At 49.9% G+C, this 20,243-nt stretch overlaps 1 protein-coding gene across 2 annotated transcripts in view; it reads right to left on the bottom strand.

Annotated features, from left to right (window-relative positions):
- PPIP5K1 (diphosphoinositol pentakisphosphate kinase 1) overlaps window positions 1–19,461 on the bottom strand; it is a 248,836-nt gene extending 229,375 nt beyond the window's left edge. Inside the window, exon 1 of one of the 2 annotated variants that reach the window (XM_077263604.1) lies at window positions 19,343–19,461. The gene's annotated coding sequence lies outside the window, so the exon portion shown is untranslated. The remainder of the gene's footprint in view (window positions 1–19,342) is intronic. The other variant, XM_077263587.1, reaches the window with a different exon arrangement.
- Window positions 19,462–20,243: the final 782 nt, after the last annotated feature.

The following is a 20,243-nucleotide window of genomic DNA, read 5'->3' as shown; positions in this document are numbered from 1 at the left end:
CTAACATTAGAGTATAACATGTCGAAGACAGTCAGGAACCAAAAAGGTAACAAGCCATAAGGCTAACAGGGTGGGTGCTGTGTCCCCCAATGAGTGGCTCAGAGAAAAGGATTTTACGGTGAGTACACACAAAAATCCCTATTTCTCCTTCGCCACATTGGGGGACACAGGACCATGGGACGTCCCAAAGCAGTCCCTGGGTGGGAAACAAAACAACCAAATAAACTCTGTGTACCAACTGACTATAAATGCGCTACGGCCGCTTGCAGAATACGTCTGCCAAGGGCCGCATCCGCAGAAGATTGAATATGGACATTGTAGTGCTTTGAAAAAGTATGCAGGCTGGACCACGTTGCGGCCTTGCAAACCTGCTCCGCTGTCGCCTGGTGCCGGATGGCCCAGGAAGCACCCAACGACCGAGTAGAGTGTGCTCTAATCCCCGCCGGGACAGGTCTGGCCCTGACCCGATAGGATTCTTCGATAGCAGACCGAATCCATCTGGCTATCGTGGCCTTAGACGCAGCTAAACCCTTTCTGTGACCCTCCGGGAGAACAAAGAGGGAGTCCGATTTGCGGAAATGAGCAGTTCTGGAAATGTATCTCCTGAGGGCCCGTACCACATCCAGGGTATGAAGGACCTTTTCGACCCTGTGTTTTGGCTGTGGGCAGAAAGAGGGAAGAATGATGTCCTCGTTAAGGTGGAAAGATGAGACCACCTTAGGGAGAAAGTCCGGAGATGGGCGTAGAACTACCTTGTCCTGGTGGAAGGCAAGGAAAGGCGCCCGGCAGGATAAAGCGGTCAATTCTGAGACCCGTCTGATAGATGTCACTGCCACAAGGAAGGCAACCTTCCAGGAGAGGACAGGTAGCGGCACGTCCTGAAGAGGTTCAAACGGAGGTTCCTGAAGAACGCTCAGGACCAAATTGAGATCCCAGGTCTCTAACGGCATTCTGCAGGGGGGTACCACATGGGAGACCCCCTGAATGAAGGTCCTGACTTGCAAGTTGGCAGCGATCCTACGTTGAAACAACACGGATAGAGCTGAGATCTGACCCTTGAGGGAACTCAGTGCCAGGCCGGAATCTAAACCGGACTGCAAGAAATCCAAAATGGAAGGAATAGAGAAAGCAAGCGGAGGGCGACTTCGGAGCCTGCACTACGAGAAGTAGGCCTTCCAGGTGCGGTGGTAGATGCGAGCGGAGGACGTCTTGCGAGCTTTGATCATGGTGGGAATGACCTGCTGAGAGAAACCAGCTTGGGTTAGAATCCAGGTTTCAACAGCCATGCCGTTAAACGTAGGGCCCCTGAGCTCTGGTGGAAGATCGGCCCTTGACGAAGCAGATCTGGGCGGTCTGGTAACCGCCAGGGAACGTCGGACACTAGCTGAACGAGCTCCGCGTACCATGCGCGACGTGGCCAATCCGGGGCAACAAGGATGACCTGAACCCCCTCCGTCTTGATTTTTCGGATCACCTTCGGTAGTAAGGGAAGCGGAGGGAACACGTACGGAAGTTGTGACCGATGCCACGGGTATATCAGAGCGTCCACCCCGATGGCCTGGGGATCCCGAGAACGTGCTATGAAGTTGTGAACTTTGGCGTTCAGTCTGGACGCCATCAGATCCACGTCCGGGGTTCCCCAGCGAAGACAGATTTGCCGGAAAACCTCTGGATGAAGTTCCCACTCCCCCGAGGTGAGGCCCTGACGGCTGAGAAAATCCGCCGCCCAGTTCTCCACGCCCGGAATGTGCACCGCGGAAATGATAGAGTGGTTGGCCTCAGCCCAACGAAGAATGTGGGAGACTTCCTGCATCGCCACCCTGCTGCGGGTACCCCCTTGATGGTTTATATACGCCACGGCTGTGACGTTGTCCGATTGAACTCGAACTGGGTGACCCGCAAGCAGGGGGTGGAAGCGTCTCAGGGCGAGTCTGATCTCACGAATTTCCAGGATGTTTATAGGGCGCCTCGACTCCCGAATCGTCCAACGCCCCTGGGCAGAGTGGTGTAGGAAAACCGCTCCCCAGCCGAGGAGACTGGCATCGGTAGTTACCACCAGCCAGCGGATCGGGAGGAAAGACTTCCCCTGGAGGATAGAGGATCCCAGAGTCCACCATGTGAGGGCTTGCCTGATCCGTGGTGACAGAGGGCATGGGCGATCGAGGGATAAGGGATTCCTGTCCCAGATGTCCAGCAGAGCCTGTTGTAAGGGGCGGAGATGGAGTTGAGCGAAGGGAACAGCTTCTATTGCGGCCACCATCTTTCCCAGAATCTTCATGGCAAAACGGATGGACCGGGGACGAGGGTGACAGAGCGTCCGAGCTCCCTGCTGAAGCTCTTGGGCCTTGGACTGAGGAAGTAAGATCAGTCCCCTCGATGTGTCCAGGATCATGCCTAGGAATGAAATCCGTCGGGCAGGAATGGGAGAGGACTTGTCCGAGTTGATTAGCCAGCCCAGGCGCGAAAGAGAATCCAAGGTAATGCGGACGCTTGCTTCGCAGGCCTGATAAGACGGACCTTTTATGAGGAGATCGTCTAAGTATGGCAACACGACTACTCCTCGAGAGTGAAGAATAGCCATGACAGCCGCCATGACTTTTGTAAATACCCTGGGCGCCGTGGCTAGACCGAAGGGTAAGGCTGTGAACTGAAAATGGTCCTCCAGGATGGCGAAACGGAGAAACCTTTGATGTGGCGGGAAGATTGGGATGTGAAGGTAAGCATCTTTGATATCTATTGATGCTAGGAACTCCCCTCTTTCCAGAGAGGAGATGACTGATCGGAGAGATTCCATCCTGAAGTGCCGTACTTTTACGTACTTGTTTAGGAGCTTCAGGTCCAAAATGGGGCGTACCGTCCCGTCCTTTTTCGGCACGACGAAGAGGTTCGAGTAGAAACCTCTGAATCTCTCGTGTTCCGGAACCGGAACAATGACCCCGCTTTGGCGGAGGGATTCGATGGCGCAGCGAAGGACGCAAGATTGAGCTCCCGAACTTGGGAGACGAGAGGGAAAAAAACGTGCTGGAGGGGAGGCGGAGAATTCTAGTTTGTAGCCAGACGACACCAGATCCCTGACCCATTCGTCGTGGACGACGGAGAGCCAGACGTGCTGAAAAAGAAGCAGACGTCCGCCTACTTTGGAGGTGTCGACTGGAATAGACCCCGAGTCATTGCGAGGTGAATCTGGCAGGCCTGGACCCTCTGGTTCTGGGTTGCCTAGGCTTTCATCGCCAGGACTGATCCGGCCTGAAGGAAGGTCGAGAGTCCCTGTCTGGGCGAGCGGATCGTTCTGATCTGGATGAGGGGGCAGAATTGGACCAGAATGCGCTACTACGAAAGGGCCGAAAGCGAAAATATTGTTGACGCTGAAAAGCGGCTTTGGGCCTATGTTGTGGGAGGAACTTGCGCTTTCCTCCTGTAGCGTCGAAAATAAGCTGGTCTAATTTTTCTCCGAAAAGACGCCCGCTCTGAAAGGGAAATCAGAGACTTTTTTGAGGAGGAATCTGCACGCCACTCTCTGAGCCAGATAGCTCTCCTAATGGTGATGGCGTTAGAAGCTGCAGTTGCTGCACAGTCCGCCGCGTCGAGGGACGCATACATCACATAATCTCCAGCCATGGCAATTTGTTTGGCCAGGTCTGCCACCTCAGGCGGAAGTTCCTGTTCCTGAATGGATTTTGCGAGGGCATCCGCCCAGTAAACCACTGCCTTGGCAACCCACGCCGCAGCGAAGGAGGGAGATAGAGCGGAACCCGAGGCTTCGTACACTGAGCGAGCTAGGGAATCTAGCTGGCGTTCTGTGGGACTCTTAATTGAAGCACCGTCAGGAACGGATAGGAGAGTTTTGGTTGCCAAGCGCGAAAACCGGAGGATCTACTTGTGGAGATTCCGTCCAATCTTTAACAAGATCTGCGGAAAAGGGATACTTCGACTCCAGAGTCTTTTTGCCTGTAAAACGCTTATCCGGACGCTCCCTGTGTCGCCTGACTATATCCAGGAAATCTGGGTGAGAGGCGAACGTCTTATGGGAACGCTTGTTTCTCGTAAAGGAAACAGAATGGTCCGGGGCAGAATTAGAATCATCGTCCACTTTTAGTGAATGATTGACTGCCTCAATGAGGGAGTCGACAGTAGACCTAAACTCCGGAGCATCCGGGTCTAAGGATGCATCAGACTCATACTCAAGAGTCGTGATCGCTACGGGCCCCTAGGGAGGGTGAGCGAGAAGTGGAGCTACCAGAGGCTGACTGGTGTGACGAGTGCTCAGGGGAGGTAGTGCGGATCCGTTTTCTGGATCACCGTGCCTCCTTCCGGTGAGAGCGGCCCCTGCTGGCCGACGATTCCCCTGTTACGGAGGGATCTCTTAACCCAGGAAAAAGAGGGCCCCGCTCCCCAGAGGGGTCCTGAAGGGATTTAATCGCTTTGGCCAGCGAATCCACAGACTGTGACAGGGACGCAACCCACTCCGGGGGACTAGATACACTGGGGTCGGTAGTGGCGGAGGGCTCCTGGGCATCTGGGGCATCGCAAGCTGAGCAGAGGGAGGAACTCTGAGGCCGAGGAAGAGGAGCCTGGCAGGTGGTACACGCAGTAAAAAAGGTAGTATGCACCTTAGTGATCTTTCTGGTCCTTGACTGGGACATGGTGTACGCTAAAGTAAGAGATAGTGCACAGGTAGGGCCTGTAAGCTGTGGAAGCGAGGGCGACGCTGCAAGGGAGAACTAACGTCGTCTCCTTACCCGTGGTCCTGTGTCCTGCTGAGAGAGGGAGAGCGGCGGTGCTGGTGGAGAGACAGCCAGCAGACAGGGCGCTGCACTTGGAGGAGCGCAGCCGGCAGTCAGAGCGCTGCACGTGGAGCTGGAGCTGCGGCGTGCAGAGAGAAGAAAGATGGCCGCCGGGGGATGGTGAGGGAAATCTCGCAGAGAGCGAGAAGCGCCAGGACCGGGGGGCGGAGCCGCCGAATGACACGAAAAGGGGGCGGACCCTATCGGGAACCGGCCTGCTAGGCCGAAGCCGGGGACTAAATTTGCGGCTTCGGCCCGGCGCGCGGCCGAGGAGCGCCGGCCCCTAGGGGAGACCCTGAAAAGGTGAAGGAGCCCTCCGGAACCGCTGGGACGACCGACCCTCCCCCAAATGTTATGGCACTTACCCCGACAGAAGGGGAGAAACGCAGAGAAGCTTGCTGCACTAGCGGTCATAGATTTTTCCCGGGATCTGGTGAGCTGTGCCTGGGGGATTAGGACGGTGCAGGGTTGGGGGAAGCCTCTATCCACCATCTCCATAAAAGGGGGGTGGAGAGGAACCGTCTGCCTCCTTCCATCATCTGCTTTCTCAGTGGTGATGCAGTGGGGGCTGCACGGACGCCACAATGTAAGGTGCCTCTGAACAGCCGAGGTAAAACCTGGAGGGCAGGGCAAAAAGTCCGGCAATAGGCCTGGCTGCAGAAGAGGATACTGAAGGTGACACTCCAGGGCTCGTCTGATAAGGGAGGGGGGAGATCGGTGCCCTTGAAGGGGCCCGTCGCCCCTAAAAATTAGCTCAGGCAGTGGCTTCCCACGTCGCAGGAGAGGATACGGAGAGGTAAAACTCCCGTGCTCGCCCATTGTTGGTTCGGGGGAGATCGGAATATGAAAGAATCCATCGCCCCCTTCGTCCGGGATAGAAAGGTTTACATCCAGTGTGCCTCCTACGGACACTAAGCTTGAACTGGGTCTCTGGAAGCCAGCATGAGGGTGTATACTGCAGGGGAGGAGCTAACTCTTTTTTGTCTCAACTTAGTGTCAGCCTCCTAGTGACAGCAGCATAGCACCCATGGTCCTGTGTCAGTAGCGTAGCTACCAGGGGGGCAGAGGGGGCGGTCGCCCCGGGCCCCTTGCTCTGAGGGGGCCCACCTGGAGCTACACTACTCTCAGGGCCAGCGTTAGGGGCCCCTGTCTCCGGTCAATGTTTATCTTTCATTTCCCCTGCGTTTGTACTGTGTATGTAGCTAAAGTAACATGCACGGTACAAACGCTCACAGGGAGTCAGCAGAGAGATGGAAGAGAAGGCCTCCAATCAGAGTGCAGGGAGTGAGTCATGTGATCGCTCTCCTGCAGTCTGTGGAGGAGAGGGGGAAGGGAGGTCACTCACCACTCACCCAATCCCGGCTGAGCGCGCTCTGCTCAAAGCTCCTGTGCTGCAGAGAAGTGATCAGCTCCAGCAGCAGCCGGGGACACGGGGGGACTGTGACCTGAGCTCACTGCCTACACATGTCTGCAGCATCTGACTGGGAGGAGCAGCCCCCAGGACCAGAGGACACTCTCCACACAGCATGATGAGTATCTTGGCACATGTTATTTGCTTTTTGATATGTCTGATCTGTTGCCTTGAATACATACATACAGGCACAGTATATAAAGCAATGAAGGGAATGTCTTGTTTATCCTGCAATCTGGACAGACACTGAACACTGACATGTGATCGCTAAGTGTCTTGGCACATAATGTATTTACTGCTGATTAGCTTATGAGAAGGAGAATGATTATTTTCTTAAGTTTGCGAGTGGCTGGAATCTTGCAGGACAGCTTTTACATGTGGGAGCCTGTCATCATATAAGGTCCGGCCAGCATCTGTACGCCCTCACATAGTGTTCTAGAATGCTCTCTATGTCCCAAATCCTCTATGCAAGGTACAAAAAAGAGCTTTTATTATAATCACGGATGGCGCAGTCCGGGCGTCACAGTCTTGATCCGGCGCCGACCCTCTTCCTGTGATCGCTGTCCCTCTTCGTGTGGAAGATGCGTCCTACATCATGCATTCAGTGTCCTCTATCGCACTCCCGTGCACGTGCACTTCTCTTTGCCCTGCTGAAGTCAGAGCACAGTATTGTAGTGCGCATGCGCCAGCTTTATTTCCAGGTTATCAGCGCCCTTTGGCCTTTCCCAGCGCACATGCACTACAGTACTTGGCTCTGCTTTCAGCAGCCCAGAGAGAAGTGTGCCTGCACAGGAGCGCGATGGGTGACACTGTGTGGATGACGTAGGATGTGTCATCCAGATAAAGCAGTAATGGAGGATGGCGATCTTAAGTCAAGACCAGCGATGCTTTGGTGAGAGCCATTGGTGAGTATAATGAGAGGTAATTTTTATGCCTTGCGGAGGGGATTGGGGACACATTTATAGCCTTCGTTATAGAGGCTGCCTATGGCGAGCTGCATTATACTATACAGTCTTCCTATGTGAAGCGCATTATACTATAGGGTGTGCCTATGGGGAGTGCATGATACTATATGGAGGCCTATGGGGAATGTATTATACCATATTAAGGACTATCTGGTGTATTATGCTTTATGGAGGCTATCTAGAGGGCCATCATTCAGTGTGGAGATTACAGCAACGGGGCCATCATACAGTGTTGGAGCCAGTTTGGGGGATATTAAGGGGTCAGTATATACAGTGAGGGGGCATCATACTGTGTATAGGGGAGCTGTACGGGGGGGAGACTCGGGACTTTATTAAATGTAAAGTGGGCACTTATTCTTATAGGGGAACTCAGGTTACTGTGACTATCAAAGGGTCACACACAAAGGGCATTATTACTTTCTAGGGGACAAAATGTGGGCAATGTTTTCTAGGGCACTTGCACCCGGCATTACTATATTATAGAGGGGTGCTTTAGAATTTAGAGGGCACAGAGAACCACACAGCAGGTGCAGTAATAGGGACACATACGGCAGCAGGGGCTCAGTATTGCGGTATCAGGTGCAGTAATAGGGACACATACTGCAGAGGCTCAGTATTGGGGTATCAGGTGCAGTAATAGGGACACATATGGCAGCAGCGGCTCAGTATTGGGGTATCAGGTGCAATAATAGGGACACATACGGCAGAGGCTCAGTATTAGGGCATCAGGTGCAGTAATAGGGACATATGGCAACAGAGGCTCAGTATTGGGGTATCAGGGGCAGTAATAGGGACACATACGGCAGCAGTGGCTCAGAATTGGGGTATCAGGTGCAGTAATAAGGACACATGGCAGCAGCGGCTCAGTATTGGGGTATCAGGTGCAGTAATAGGGACACATACGGCAGCAGCGGCTTAGTATTGGGGAATCAGGTGCAGTAATAGGGACACATACGGCAGCAGCGGCTCAGTATTGGGGTATCAGGGGCAATAATAGGGACACATACGGCAGCAGCGGCTCAGTATTGGGGTATCAGGTGCAGTAATAGGGTCACATACCCCAATACTGAGCTGCTGCTGCCGTATGTGACCCTATTACTGCACCTGATACCCCAATACTGAGCCGCTGCTGCCGTATGTGTCCCTATTATTGCCCCTGATACCCCAATACTGAGCTGCTGCTGCCGTATGTGACCCTATTACTGCCCCTGATACCCCAATACTGAGCTGCTGCTGCCGTATGTGACCCTATTACTGCCCCTGATACCCCAATACTGAGCCACTGCTGCCGTATGTGTCCCTATTACTGACCCTGATACCCCAATACTGAGCTGCTGCTGCCGTATGTGTCCCTATTACTGACCCTGATACCCCAATACTGAGCTGCTGCTGCCGTATCAGGGTCAGTAATAGGGACACATACGGCAGCAGCAGCTCAGTATTGGGGTATCAGGGTCAGTAATAGGGACACATACGGCAGCAGTGGCTCAGTATTGGGGTATCAGGGGCAGTAATAGGGTCACATACGGCAGCAGCAGCTCAGTATTGGGGTATCAGGGGCAGTAATAGGGTCACATACGGCAGCAGCAGCTCAGTATTGGGGTATCAGGGTCAGTAATAGGGACACATACGGCAGCAGTGGCTCAGTATTGGGGTATCAGGGTCAGTAATAGGGACACATACGGCAGCAGCGGCTCAGTATTGGGGTATCAGGGGCAGTAATAGGGTCACATACGGCAGCAGCGGCTCAGTATTGGGGTATCAGGGGCAGTAATAGGGTCACATACGGCAGCAGCGGCTCAGTATTGGGGTATCAGGGGCAGTAATAGGGTCACATACGGCAGCAGCGGCTCAGTATTGGGGTATCAGGGGCAGTAATATGGACACATACGGCAGCAGCGGCTCAGTATCGGGGTATCAGGTGCAGTAATAGGGACACATACGGCAGCAGCGGCTCAGTATCGGGGGTATCAGGGGCAGTGATAGGGACACATACGGCAGCAGGGGCTCAGTATTTGGGGTATCAGCAGGATGAGGAGTTTGTGCAGGTTGGGAATAGATGGTGATGGGGCTGGAATATGAGAAGTGAAATGTGTCTTTGTTGTAATCTCTGCAGATGAGTTGTAGCTGGAAGAAGTTGTCACGTCGGTCTGGGCCAGATGGAAAAGACGGGAAAAATTAACAATTCTATCAGAAAGAACGTCAGAGGTAAGTAATTATCTGTAACTATGCAGTGATCTCTTATATGTTCTGTAGGGCTGGTATCTACCACTGACCATATGGCGGTAATATCCATATTGGTCTTTATGTAGAGATTATCTTCAGTAATGGCGAGGTCATCTGCTGAGGTTCTCCTCCACTATTAGGGCGCATCACCGAATTGTAATAAAGGTTACCTGGTTAGGGGCCCACTCAGAAGCTTCGCCCCCCCTGGACCAAAACCCTAGCTACGCCTCTGTCCTGTGTCCCCCAATGTGGCGAAGGAGAAAATACATTTTGTTAATTTCCTTGAAAAATTTAAAATTACTGCTACATTTTTAAACCTTCTATAATGCTAACAAAACAAAATAACATTTTACAAATGGTGCTGATGTAAAGCAGACATGAGGGAAATGTTATTTATTAATGTTTTTGTGAGGTATGACTATCTGGATTAAAGGGATAATCATTCAAAGCAGTCGCATTGGTAGTCGCATTAGCCTCCTCAAAAGGAGAGAGGATTTTTGGATCCACGAACTCCAAACATTGGCGCCAAAAGGTTTAAACAGAGATTATGATATCCAATCGTTCTTGCCACAGTCTTAATATACTTGTTATATATACTCCATGAATACATGTGAATTGATATTGTGTACCAATATTAATATCTTGCATCTCTTATTTCAGAACCAACAATATTGAATGAACTATAAAGAGCACCCCTGGTCACGGATCCACTTTCTATACAAGTTAGCTTTACCACACAGCCCTATATTCTCTTTGGAATGCACTTATTATCTATGTCCGGCCTGTGGAACGCTAGACAGCGTCACTGGAATGCACGTTCATATTTCCACCCACTTCCGGCCTCGTGGAACACAAGCCAACGCCACTGGAACGCACGAAACGTCACTTCCGGCCGCGCGGCCTCAGTCACAATTACACCGCACGATATAGATACTAGCATGGGACGCTTCCTAACAAACGCGTCTAGCGGTGGATACCGCGTCATTGCCCCTTACCCTATACCTTGGTCAGTAAGTTATCTCTCTGCAGCCCAGTGGCTATTCACGGCACTTAATTTACCGTTAATCTAATCCCATTGCCGTTGTTTAACCCCACAGATCTTTTAATATCACCTTAATTCAAGCCTTCCTTTTACTAAGGGTGTGTATATTTGCTCTTTTGCAGACACACTTCTTATTATGCATCTTTATACTCACCCCATGCACTATTTGCATGTCCTTTCCTTTAGGACACCTTGCCCTACTTTACAGTACATTACTCTAGGTATGTACATATTCTAATGTTGTACCATTTTGCTGAGATACTCTGAAGATTAGACCTAACGCATCGGCTATAATGATTATGATGTAATATAGCATTATTTTCATAACCATATACGATTCCCAGATTTATAATATGATTTTTGTATATACTTTGGTTTTGTTTCTTCATTATTCTGTAGTACTTTGATGAAGGTCGCTGTGACCGAAATGTCTACTGTATGTACTGCACCTTATTAAATGTTTCCACTGCATCCACACGGTGTGTGCCAAGTTTATATATAACTTTACACGGATTGGGACCCTACTTGAGCACCACGGATATAGTTGTGCTAATGGTTCTGCCTATAATTACAAACTCGCAAGGACCTGGAGAATCATAATGGCAGGTCAGTTTTAGTATTTGGTGAACATGGCAAAAAAAAAAAAACATCCAAAAAGCGGTTGTGGAATTGCACTTTTTTTTGCAAGTTCACCACACTTGGAATTTTTTTCCCGTTTTCGAGTACAAAACATGGAAAAACCAATGGTGTCACTCAAAAGTACAACTCGTCCAACAAAAAACAAGCCCTCACATGGACACATTGATGGAAAGTTATGGCTCTGAGAATAAGGGGAGCGAAAAACAGAACTGCAAAAACGAAAAAGGGCTGTGACGTGAAGGGGTTAAGCAATAGGTCACTGTCTTATGATAGCTTCCCTTTAACCATTTCACTGCTGCCTCTGAATATGTAAAAAGCTTAGTGTCCTGGCCATGCCAACAAGCATGCTGCTCAGCTGTCCCTTTCCCATTCCATCTCTTGCCATTCTAACCTTGTAGCCTAGATCTATTTTCGTTGCTAAAGCTCAGCTTAAGTTGTTAATCATTCAGAAGAATGTCTTCACCGTCTACTGTTCACAAGAAAGAAAACCCCAATCCATAAAATACATGCTGTGTGTGACTTCATAATACCCATCAGAGTGAAAATACAGAACTATTAGACGTCATGGTATATAAAACAGAGGAAAAGCCGGACTTCTTATTGTAAACCCATTGTTACATGATATACGACACAGAAGGTCAGAGAGCTAATAATATAGCACGGGTCAAAAACGAAAAATGATCTACAAGCCTTACGTTTTCTTAACATACAGGGGCGCATTTAGGGAGGGCATATGGGCACGTGTCCTGGCCACACTATTTAGATACAGGACTAAATGAAAACCCAGCTTTTGCTCTGTTGGCGTAGGTAAAGATCCTCAATCTTGCCAAACCACTTTTAGGATAGAGCTATCTGGCAACTGTGGTCACACAACAGCAAGTCTCCGACAAGTTGCACACAAAAACATTTGTGACTTGTGGTCAAGTATTGCAGTCAGTGAAAGCAAGTTTGGACTTTGTGTGGGTTGCAATAGAAACTGAATGACATAATTAGAGGTGACCAGTAGAATAGCTACAGGGGGTAGAGGGTGCGGACGTTGATTACCTTTGACTATATCGGCGTGCGCAGAGCGCCGATACAGTTAAACTTTGCAGCAGAAAAGGGAGACATGATCCCTCTGAACTGCCGCCAGTGGTGGCAGGCCACGAAGCCGTTACGACCTAACCCCCACCCATCATCGCAAATTCAAAGCAAGGATGAAAGAGGAGCATCAGCTGATGCTTCCGCCTCCATCTTTGTTCCTTGGAATCGGACGACTTAGCACAGCGGGCATGATGACATCAAAACGTAGTGCCCGCTGCGCTGAGATTTACAGGCGCTCAGAATGCTCATTGCAGAGACTGGAGCAGTGGGGGAATGAGGAAGAGAGTTGAGTATTTTTTTTAAACATTGTGGTGGCCAGAATGCTCTAAGGAGGAGGACTATGGGGAGTGTGTTACACTGCATGGAGGACTATGGGGAGTGCAGCATACCAAAAGGAGGACCATGGGGAGTGCAGCATACCGCATAGAGGACTATGGGAAGTGCAGCATACCGCATAGAGGACTATGGGAAGTGCAGCATACCGCATAGAGGACTATGGGAAGTGCAGCATACCGCATAGAGGACTATGGGAAGTGCAGCATACCGCATAGAGGACTATGGGAAGTGCAGCATACCGCATAGAGGACTATGGGAAGTGCAGCATACCGCATAGAGGACTATGGGAAGTGCAGCATACCGCATAGAGGACTATGGGAAGTGCAGCATACCGCATAGAGGACTATGGGAAGTGCAGCATACCGCATAGAGGACTATGGGAAGTGCAGCATACCGCATAGAGGACTATGGGAAGTGCAGCATACCGCATAGAGGACTATGGGAAGTGCAGCATACCGCATAGAGGACTATGGGAAGTGCAGCATACCAAAAGGAGGACCATGGGGAGTGCAGCATACCGCATGGAGGACTATGGGAAGTGCAGCATACCGCATGGAGGACTATGGGAAGTGCAGCATACCGCATGGAGGACTATGGGAAGTGCAGCATACCGCATGGAGGACTATGGGAAGTGCAGCATACCGCATGGAGGACTATGGGAAGTGCAGCATACCGCATGGAGGACTATGGGAAGTGCAGCATACCGCATAGAGGACTATGGGAAGTGCAGCATACCGCATAGAGGGCTATGGGGAGTGCAGCATACCGCATAGAGGACTATGGGAAGTGCAGCATACCGCATGGAGGACTATGGGAAGTGCAGCATACCAAAAGGAGGACCATGGGGAGTGCAGCATACCGCATAGAGGACTATGGGAAGTGCAGCATACCGCATGGAGGACTAGGGGGAGTGCAGCATACCGCATGGAGGACTATGGGAAGTGCAGCATACCGCATGGAGGACTATGGGAAGTGCAGCATACCGCATGGAGGACTATGGGAAGTGCAGCATACCGCATGGAGGACTATGGGAAGTGCAGCATACCGCATGGAGGACTATGGGAAGTGCAGCATACCGCATGGAGGACTATGGGAAGTGCAGCATACCGCATGGAGGACTATGGGAAGTGCAGCATACCGCATGGAGGACCATGGGGAGTGCAGCATACCAAAAGGAGGACCATGGGGAGTGCAGCATACCGCATGGAGGACTATGGGAAGTGCAGCATACCGCATGGAGGACTATGGGGTGTGCAGCATAAAGCATGGAGGACTATGGGGAGTGCAGCATACCACATGGAGGTCTATATAGAGTGAAGCATACCGCATGGAGGACTATGGGGAGTGCAGCATACTATATGGAGGACTATGGGGAGTGCAATATACTATATGAAAGACCATGGCGAGTGCATTATACTATATGAAGGACCATGGTGAGTGCAATATACTTTATGGAAGGCAATTATATGTGGAGGGCTATGTGGGAGTCTTTATACTGTATGCAAGCAATTACACAGTGTGAAGGTATGTACGGGGTCCATCATACTGTGTGGAGGGAGTGTGGGTGGCCATTATACAGTGTGGAGAGGTGTAGGCCTATTATACTGCATGGAGGGCTGTGTGGGTGTCACAGTTGGGGATCATAGTGTGTTAGGGGCACCATAACTTTCCGGTGGAGTTGAGGGGTGAGGTACAGTAGGGTCTTATGGGTGGTAACTTGCAATGTTTGTGGGGCACTTTTGTTGACATCATACTTTAGGAGTGCAATGAAAGGTGAATCTAGAACACCAGTAGGAAGAAAATTAGACGGCGCACAATACCACACAGTAGGTGCAGTAATAGGGTCACATACGGCAGCACCGGCTCAGCATTGGGGTATCCGCAGAATAAGGAGTTTGTGCAGGTTGGGGATAGATGGGGATGGTGCCTGAAATGTGAGAAGTCAGATGTGTATTTGTTACAATCTCTGTGAGTCCTGGCTGGAAGAAGTTGTTATGTCAGTCTGGCCAGATGAAAAAGACGGGAAAAGTGAATGACTCCACCAGAAAGATCTTCAGCAGTAAGTCACGATCTGTAACCTCTTACGTGTTCTGCAGCTCTGGTATCTACCACTACATGGACACCATATGGCAGTAATATCTGTGTTGGTCATTGTATAGAGAATTATTTTTTGTAATAGTGATGTCATCGGCTGAGGTTCTTCTACATCTACTATTAGGGTGCGCCACCATAGTTGTAATCAGGGTTACCAGGTTAGGGGTCCACTCAGAAGTTTCACCCCCCTGAATCAAGCCCTAGCTACGCCTCTGGATGAGACACTGGCATTTAGAATTGCTATCTATATGTCGCACGACACATCTGTCACCATCCTGACATGTCGGTTTTCGTAAATACTTGTATTCCCATTTCTCAGAACTCTGTTATATCGTTTCTCTGGTGTTCCCCTGAACATTTATAAACTGACTAGTGAATGTTACCATTTTCCTTACCAAATGCTCAGGGTATGTGCACACGATCAGTAAACGCTGGGGGCAGCATCCAGATGTTACAGCATAGTGGATGAGATTTAAAGAAATCCCATGTCCACGATGCATCCAGAGAAGCCCGCAGCTCACCCGTGGAGACGGACATGAGGCGCGTCTCTCCAAACAGCATGTCTATTTATCTTGCGGAGACGCGAGCCTCCGCAAGATAAATGTCACACATACAATGTATTGGATGCGGTGAATCAGTGAACACATGCAGAATCACCTGCGTTCAATAGCCGGCAGCGCTTTGGACCATGCGCTGCGTCCAAAGCACTACCAGTTCTCGATCGTCGGCACATACCCTAAATGTCAATGCTGATTAGTCACTGTGTAGGAACACACTCACAAACATCCAACTGTCACTTTATTAAGAAATTATTTGTAGGAATAATGAAGGAAGAGAGACCTTGAGTCCAATTATGTATACGGTAACTTAGTTTATGGGGTGCAGCAGTTGTGACACAATCATTGCTCTTAGATGAATTATGAAGCAGAGCTGAAAAGCTGCTTCACCCGCACTACAGCTATGTACATAGCCTATTTACAGTGAGCTGCTTATCTCAGAAGGAGGCGGAGTTGGATCAAAAGGTACAGGGACACCTATTCTCAGCAATGATATGCTAGTGATAAAACCTTGAGGACAGCATAGAGATTGATAATTGACACCTCACTGAATTATGTGGCTTCTGAGAATTCTGCTGTCCTCAGATTACATAGCAAAATCCTGCTGACAGATTCCCATCAAACATCACCACAAGTCTAAACTCCATATATTTTGCCAATATAATACTCCATCCCAAATAGCTCCATAATTCCAGCAGTTACTAATGAGAGCCATTTGCGCTAAGAACTTTATTATGAAAAGATATGTACAGTGATCGAAATTGAACATCTGAGGGGCAAGACCAGGAAGGCATAAATAAAGATCAAAGAGATACAATGGAAGTTTCAACCAAGAGTGGGCATGAGGAAAGGCGCCAATGGGAACAAACTGAGCCAGATCAGATCAAGGAAAGATGGAAAGAGTACACGGAGCACCTCTCCAAGAACAACTCCGTGATAACGGAAGAAGCCAAGACTGGAAATGATAGAGAACCGAACGTACTGAAAGACAAAGTCTTTGCTGCGATAAAAGCTTCTGTGAAACAACAAAGCGCCTGGATATGACAATATTCCAATAGAGCTAATAAAGTCTTCTGAAGCTGAAGTTGGTATCATCACACCCCTGTGTCCACAGATATAGACAACTGGTAAATGGCTCAAGGACTGGACAATATCCGTGTTTATTCCTATTCCGAAGAAGGGAGATGCTACCGACTGTGCAAACTATCGGAATATTGGGCTCATACCTCATGTCAGCAAAATACTACTGAAGATCCTACAAAGACGGTTACAGCGTTACCTTGATAAAGAGCTGCCAGAGGAACAAGAGACGAAATTGCTAACATTAGATGGATAATGGAAAAAGCCACAGAATACAACAAGGAGATCTATTTTTTGCCTCATCGACTGCAGCAAAGACTTCGCACGTTTGATCACCCAAATCTTTGAAATATTATGCAGGGTATGGGTGTGCTGAACCAACAATCAGCCTTAGTCCTCTTTCACACATCCTGGTATTTCCGGTACCGGAGAGGTCAGTGTCCGTGTGTGTAATACTTGCGGAACACGTGTGGCAACCGTGTGCCTCATCACTACCACACGGACGGCCTTTGGGGAAGAAGCGCTACAGTAAGCGCTGTTCCCCAGCAGCAGGTGCTGAAGACGGCTCTCCTCATTCTCCCCTGCTCTGCAGGCAATCGGCGTGAGCAGGGGAGAATGATGAGTTAGAAGGATGACAGCAGGTGAGGGCTTTTGGGACTGACACATGGTCCCTGGAAACACACTGACATGTGCACAGACCCATTCATTTTAATGGGTCTATGTGTCAGTGTCTCTGGTGTGTGTGAAAACTGTCACCACACGTACCGGAGACACAGATGTGTGAAAGAGGCCTTATTAGGAACCTTTACATTGACCAAGAAGCAACAGTCCGAACTGAACACGGCATAATTCAAAGTAGAGAGAGATATCAGACAAGGCTGCATCCTGTCACCATATCTCGTCAATTTAGATGCAGAAGCTATTTTCAAGATGGCTGGACTTAATGAAAAAAAGAAGGAATCAAATTTTCTGGACGAATCATAAACAATCTTAGCGTAGATAAAATGACGGACTTATTACAGAGTGACAAGATAGAAAGCTTGAATATGGGACTGCTACTCAGTACAAAGAAGACAAAGATATTGACAACTTCCAGGTATGACAGGGACACATTTCAGATGGACAGCACTGAACTGGAAGTTGTAAAGGACTTCAACTTCAATGTCACATGAAGCAAGGATTAGCAAGCTACGACTTGACTACTTTGGACACATCACACGAAGAGAGCAAGCGCTGGAGAAGGACATCGTGGTCAGAAGAATAGAAAGAACAAGGCGAACAGGAAGACCAGCAACCCGATGGATTGATACTATCAAGATAATGGTGAGGAAGACCATGGTGGACCTATCTAGGCTTGGACAAGATGGATCCTCCTATAGAGCGTTCATCCATCAAGTCGCCATGGCCTGAGATCAAGCTTGAGGCAGTTAAAAAAAAATAAAAAATTAAAGTTACCAATAGGAAGCCATCCGAATAAAAAAAAAAAATAAGAGGCCATACTTTCCCCCAGAATTTACCCTTTGCTCCAGCACTGCTGTGCTGACAAACTCCAGTGGATGGTAGGTCATGATGTGACCGCTAAGACCACTGCTGAGCTGAAGTGTCAGCACTGGAGAAAAGGGCAGACTCCAGGGCTAAGTAGGGCTCCTTTTATCAGCGCAGCAGCCAGTGTGCGCAGCGCCTGAGTGAGGCGATCCGTCTTCCCTGGCAGTTGCTGCGCTGCCTGATTAGCTGCTGTGATGTCATCGGAGACTTATCGATGGATCAGGGTGACAGTGAGTAAAGCACGGTCAGGTTTTTATACCAAAGTGTGCCCAGCGACGAAGATTTCTTGAAAAGGGACAACCACCCTTATGGTTAAAATTGCAGTACTTAAAAAAACAAGAAACTTTGCAATTTGTCTCTACTTGTTACTAAAAGTTCTAAAGAATGAAAGGATGTTTAACTATTGTTTAGTGCTCATTGCCCAGGATACTGTTACTGTATCAGCAGTGGCTGTGCATTCACAGTTCTTACAAGCTCTTTTCAATGGAGTTTGTAAGCACTACATTATAATCTTAATAATCTTTATTTTTATATAGCGCTAACATATTCCGCAGTGCTTTACAGTTTGCACACATTGTCATCGCTGTCCCTGATCGGCCTCACAATCTAAATCCCCTATCAGTATGTCTTTGGATTGTGGGAGGAAACCGGCGTACCCGGAGGAAACCCATGCAAACACGGAGAGAACATACACTCCTTGCAGACGCTGTCCTTAGTGGGATCTGAACCCAGGACCCGAGCGCAGCAGTGCTAACCACTGAGTCACCGTGTCGCCCACATTGAAGTTGGGCAGCTCTCTGGAGCCGACTGTTTGCTCCCAAGCCGTTCAGCTTCAGCGCTCCTGCTCTCCTCTGATGCGATAATATAGGCACATTGGGCGCACAGTTTGGGCTGCCAGTGGCACAACACTGCAGGTCTAGGCTGTCAATAGAAGAGCGCACTGACCACCACCTCCAATCTACTGCCACAGAGGAGACCAGACCTTAGCTTTATGCAACCATTGCCTATAGGGGTGATACAGGCAGAAGCGCCTGTGCATTACTGGGCCCAGCTGCAGAGCTGGACACCGCTGTAGATGTCATGCTTTGGATCTGTGCCCCTTTTTAGCGCTGTCCATCTTTTTAGACTGTGGATTCTGTTTGCTTCCTTGACCTCAATGGCTCAGTCGGGGGTACATCCGATTCCCCAGGGGAGTTGTGAGCGCACTGCTGTGTGAACAGCCACCAAGACGCGGCCTCCTTTCACTGACAGCAAGCAGAGCTGGGGAAAATCACAGCAAATCTAAGAATCATGAAGTGACTGACAGCCAGATAGTGGGCAGTGCCAGCTGTCAGGGCAGTGCCAGTGGAGAGACCCCCGGGGCGCACTGTACGCACAGGGCTGCAGGGAGAGCAGCCTTCCGCTATAAATAGGCGCCCAGCACAGCCTGTTTATATGGGGTCGTGTCTTGTATGACATGAACTCGTGCACGGTGCAGCCGGGGCTCAGCCCGGTACCCGTCACCGGCCGCCACAGGGCGCTGCCACCGCCTATAGCGTTATTATTGTTAGTTACACCGGCTATTGCCTAGATTCACTGACCTGCCTCCTCCGCCTGCACCAGCCTAACCCGACTATGAGATGGACAAGAAGCAGCAGCCAATACTATGGCACGGACAAGAAACGCCAGCCAATAGAAAGCATGACATCGCCCAGAATCTACCAATGAGAGGCCAGAAGAGGCATGACAAGAAAACTAGCGTGTTCAGCTGCACCGTGCGCACTGCAACCTAAGCTTAGTGCTAGACACCTATAGCTGCTGCCACAGTGCGCATGCTCCGTAGGTCGCTCTCCCTCGGGCAGATGTGCGGCGCAGCGGCTGCACACGATGATCAGGCGCGTTGTTTGGTCGGTGCTAGTGTGTACATAGCGCACCATGGCTGCACAGACACATGGAGAGTCCTGTGATATGGCGCCCGCAGACATTACTCTAGAATTACACCGTGCTGTACCATAGAAAGTGCTTGTATTGTGCGGTCCAGAGATCAATATGATGGGGAGTCACATAGCTGCATGAACCGGTCATCAGCCAGTAGCTGTGCTCGGAGGATGTGGAAACGTGATAGAAAGGGATATTCAGGGGACTACATTAGTGAGCTCAAGTGCTAGGCCAGTCCAAGGAAATGGATGTGAGAGCATTGAGGCTACTGTGTAGTAACGAGTGTGGGGTAGTGCAGGCCAGGAAAATGGAGCAGCATGAGAAAAGTATTGGAGACGGAAGAGGTTTGGATTACCGAGGATGTTAGTTTTCTGTAATTAGCCGACTGTGGAGCACGGCTAGGGAGATATAAGGGCAGTGCAGCACTGTGGAGAGCTTTGTGGGTCAGAGTGGGAAGTTTATATTGAACATTAGCAGATGGGCAACCTGTGCAATGACTGGCACAGGGTGGAGGTGAAACGCCCGTCAGGGCAGCCGGGTACTCGGTACCGGGTCCGGTCGCTC

The sequence above is a fragment of the Ranitomeya variabilis genome, chromosome 5 (genome assembly GCF_051348905.1).
Source record: "Ranitomeya variabilis isolate aRanVar5 chromosome 5, aRanVar5.hap1, whole genome shotgun sequence".
Taxonomy (NCBI): domain Eukaryota; kingdom Metazoa; phylum Chordata; class Amphibia; order Anura; family Dendrobatidae; genus Ranitomeya; species Ranitomeya variabilis.
The sequence above is the reverse complement of the archived record's forward strand: the minus strand, read 5'-3'. Positions and strand labels throughout refer to the sequence as shown.